We start from the raw sequence: 4763 nt of genomic DNA, 5'->3' as shown, positions 1-4763 counted from the left end.
AGATTATAATTTATATACCAATCTAAAGATCTACCTCCATGGTGTTTTGGTAAATTCTGATCTCAGGACTTTCCTAAAACTGCAGCCGCAGAAGGAAAGAAAAGGGATCTCATATATCAGTTCAGATGCCTCTGACATCTGATATTTGGCTTCTTCTCTCAAACCTTTCTTTTGGTAGTCTTTTTTATTCAAACATTAAATATTTATGCAACAACCTGAAAGCATTTTTTTCACCCTTTGCAAAATACAGTTCTTCTCTGTGCCCATTATAAACCTGAAGGAGAAGATTTCAACATCTCTGTTTCTCACTTTAATATGGGAGAAAATCAGGCCCCCATCTTGATTCATGAAGTGAAAACAGATGTCTTTGTCTTGGAGATACCTAGTGTTAAAAAACAGGCACAGAGCATCCTCCAGGAAGTTCCCTTGTGAAAACCCCATCAAAATAATCACTTCCAGATGGAAGTGCTGGGCCATCAGCACCCCATATATGAAATATTCTTATTAGATAATCTCTAAGTAATTTAATTCTACTGAATGATTCTTCATCAACTGGCAACCAAACGTAACTGTTTTTGTGATGAGATTGCATATCTGATTAAGAGTGCAGAGCTGTGCCATGTAGAGCAAGGAAATGAAGAAAAATATAGCATCAGTAGAAAATGCAAAGGGAATTTAAACAGAGTGTGTAGTTACTTCAAATGGCCTCAAGCCAGTTTGCCAAGGTGAATATTCTTGTTATTTGCAAATGCAATGCAAGTAGAGAATGTACTTACATTTAGTTCTCCAGAATATAAAAATATCCCAATAGTTTCAGTGGCCAAAGTTATCAGCAGAGAGTTCTCTGTTTAAATTCTGCCCAGTTCAAATCTGATTTCAAAATAAAGGGCCTCTGATAGTCGCTCGGAGACAAACCTCTGGAAAGAAGTTTATTTATTTATTTGTATCTCATTTTTATACTTTTTACAAATAACTCAAGGCAGCAAACATATCCAATGCACTTTCCTCCTCCCCCCCCCCCAAAGAACAACCCTGTGAGATGTGTTGGGTTGAGAGTGAGTGATTGGGCCAAGGTCACCCATGCCTAAGATGACTAGAACTCACAGTCTCCCACTTTCTAGCCTGGTGCCTTAATCACTAAATCAAACTGGCAAAGTTGAGCAGATATTCTCTGGGTTAAGTCTTCCCCACCATGATGACAGAGGCTTTAGATTCATTCCTTCATTCCTTCAATTATTTAATCAATTTATATAGCTTGAATTGTTCTCAAGTATTGTACGGAATATGATGAATGCAATTTTGGAATGATTTGGGTCCTGCTCTCTTGAAATTTGCTGCAAGATTAATTTAAATGCTGTTTGCTTACATTTGCATCCTGTATGTTCAGAAGGTTTATTTTAGATAAAATAAGTATTAAAAGCCTTCTCCTCTTTTCTAGGACTGTCTTAAATAAAAGTCTTCCATAACTGATCCAGCACCTTCCCACTTGAGGAATATATTTTAGGTTATTTATAATTATTATGTAGTATATAACATGGTGATAGTTTTTTTCAGCAACTAGAAATAAAAGAAAAGCTGTTAAAACATCAAACTGAACTCTAGAAAGTGACATAACAGAAACAGAACTCAAAACCAATATACTTGGCAAATTTAAGAGGAATAATCAACATTAATTCAGTTCTTAAAATTTCGGAAACATCAACAATTGTATAGATTGCTGGGAAAGATTAAACTTAAAAAAAAAACTTTAAAGGAACTTTAAAAATATATGACATGCAATAAAACCCTGTTTTTAATCACTTAAAAAGGAGACAGGAAACTGTGAGAAATCTACCATTCTCTTTTGGATTTCAAGTAGACATGCAAAAATGAAAGTGTTTTCATTTTGAAAATACAGAAGTTCTTGGTTGTGTTTTTTTTACCTTTATCCAATTTTTCCAGAAAATCTCTTCAAGAAATATATCTCTTCAGGTGAAGGTACCTTCTGATTTCCACAGAAATTTTTCTCACATTTTCCCCATGACAGTCATATTTGCTTGCCTTCACTGCATGTTTGGCATTGTGTGCTGACAAAAAAAATCATTTCATTTTTCCTACCAATATACATTTGTTATGCATGTCTATGAATAGCACATCTGTTTCACTTCAGAGTTTTGCTAATCTGATTAGTGAAACAGTTCAACTGTGCTGCCCATTTAATTCACCTTAAGCCACCACTTTCTTTGCAAGAACATTTCACAATTTCAGACGGATGGATTTGAACTCCCAGAATTCTCAACCATGGCCATACAATTTGGGAGATTCTGGGAGTTGAAGAACATAACACCTGGAAAAATATTGAACATAAGTTGAAAAATATTCATTGAACATAAGCTTGCTATACTCCCATATTTAGAATTTAGAGAGACTATTATGAAGAAAAATTTGCTTACCTGTAATAATGGTCTTCAAATGGTCAACTCTCCTGGACTGCTGTGTTAGTTTTGGAGGATCTGTGAGAAGCCACACCTGTAGACATGTGCAGTAAAATGCCAAAGGTCTTTGTAACAACAAGGTTTATGTGCATGCACAAAACATCCTCTGTGAATTGAAAGATTACCTCCTTAAAGAACAATAGCTATAGGGTAGGCAATTCTTTTTTTTATATCCTATGGGTCAGTCCTTCATATGGTTGCTAGCTAGCTTTGAAATATCATGATAAATTGATAAGATTCCACCTGATTTTGACAGAAGATCTGCCTGATACCGGCTGTCTTAAATATTAATCATACAACAGAACATTATCTAAAAGGATTATTTTTTCAAGTACATCCTGTCTTCCCACTTTCATATATATATATATATATATGTATTCTGCCAGATACTCCTACTCAGATAATTTGCAGACATCTTTCCTCTTAAATAAAAAAATAGAAAGGAAACAGTATGTTAAATGAGTTAGATCAGGCCTGCTAGTAATATATGTTTCCCCCCATTTTGACTAGATATGAGATATAGTTCTGCCCATCAAAATCTGCTGTGACAAATTCTACTTTGACAAATTAAATAGACAAGTCTTGATGTTTTCCAGTCAGTGGCTGAATGATAATTTGGAAAATTTGAAGAAAGCAGGACTTAGACTAGAAAAATATCTCAGCAAGACACTACACATTCCTGCCTTAAAATAAACAAAATAAAAATATTGTGCATCTTATTCACCAAAGTAAGTTGGAGGCCACCCTCTGTCACTGATCCTTAACTCTGCAGCCCTTGGTCTCCTGGAGAGAAGGAGACCCAAATTGTAGCTTTATTGCTATCTTTGGTTTCAAGAGAAAACTCCAGTGGCCTCTCCATAGTATTTTTCCAGCATAACCATAGGTATACAAGAAGATCCTTTTGAGGATTTAGATGGTCAGATAGGTATCAAATTTCATATACTTTAATGAAATTTTAGGTAGATTTTTCTTCCTTGCTTTATTATTTATTTATTACATTTATAACAAGCACAATCCTACAGAAACCTAAGTGCATCTTGCCTTATTCTTGAATTAGGATTTTATAACAGTTGGTTTGAAATGTTGCCTCTATCTCTGTTTCAAATGTTGTCATGCTGCTTTGGAAAGCATGCCAAACAGACAACTTATATATCAAACAAATAAATAAGCACATGTTGAAATGGCAACAGGGAGGTTGCAGTGCTTGGAATTTGAAAGCAGAAAGATACTTGGGGGATGTGCAGGCTTGTACATTATCCTTGCCTGCAACTCCAAAAGCCAAATGCATATTTGTCCAGAATCATTCTGCTATTGCAGAAGGCCATCATATAATTACAGGAAAAGACACTGCTGGTTTATGAGTTACAGACAGGTGCAACTCCCCTGTGCACGCTAAAACATTTTCTGCTTACAGATTCAAAGCATCGCATAGCCTGATGCAAACACTCCAACACTCTCAACAGCCTGCTTAGAATTGGCCCTTCTTAATATGCAAACAACCCAACAGCCTTTAGTTTCTTAACTGTTGAAGAAGCCAGAGTGGGCTTCCTTTCAGCTCAGCTGCTACAATGCAATATTACTTAGTTGCGCTACAAGTTTCAATATAGACCATCCGTATGTGTGTTTAAAACTGTTACACCAATTCTCATGCCATGAAATGAAAACTGAAATGGCGTCCCTGCTGCAGATGCAACTGAAGGGCTGAATGAAGTATTCAGATATAGCATCCCTGCTAAGCACCTTCCATATTCATCCCTATCTGATCTTAAATTTCCATCGCAGTATTGCCGCTGGAGGAAGACAGTTGTTTATTTAAAAGAGGAGGCACACATTCTGCAACTTGCATGGTGCCACTTTATACAGGCATCCTTTTTAAAGGCAGAAATATAAGTTCTTAATTTAGGGAGAAGCCATTAAGCCTCCATGCTTAAAACCTTCAACAGGCACAGTTTCTGCTCACTCGTCCTTACTTAATTGTACTCTTGGATATCTTTCTCAGAGGGATCACAGAGGTGATGTGCTTTTCAAAAGAACATGCCTTTGACTATACATGCATTCATTTAGCCTGTCTATAAAGAAGCAGAAGCAATTACAGGTGAAACTCGAAAAATTAGAATATCGTGCAAAAGTTCATTTATTTCAGTAATGCAATTTAAAAGGTGAACCTAATATATGAGATAGACTCATTACATGCAAAGCAAGGTAGTTCAAGCCATGATGTGTCATAACTGTGATGATTATGGCTTACAGCTCATGAAAACCCCAAATCCACAATCTCAGAAAATTAGA

This window comes from Protobothrops mucrosquamatus, unplaced genomic scaffold, assembly GCF_001527695.2.
Source record: "Protobothrops mucrosquamatus isolate PMUCROS unplaced genomic scaffold, P.Mucros_1.0 scaffold377, whole genome shotgun sequence".
NCBI classification, from domain to species: domain Eukaryota; kingdom Metazoa; phylum Chordata; class Lepidosauria; order Squamata; family Viperidae; genus Protobothrops; species Protobothrops mucrosquamatus.
Note: the sequence above shows the minus strand (reverse complement) of the source record.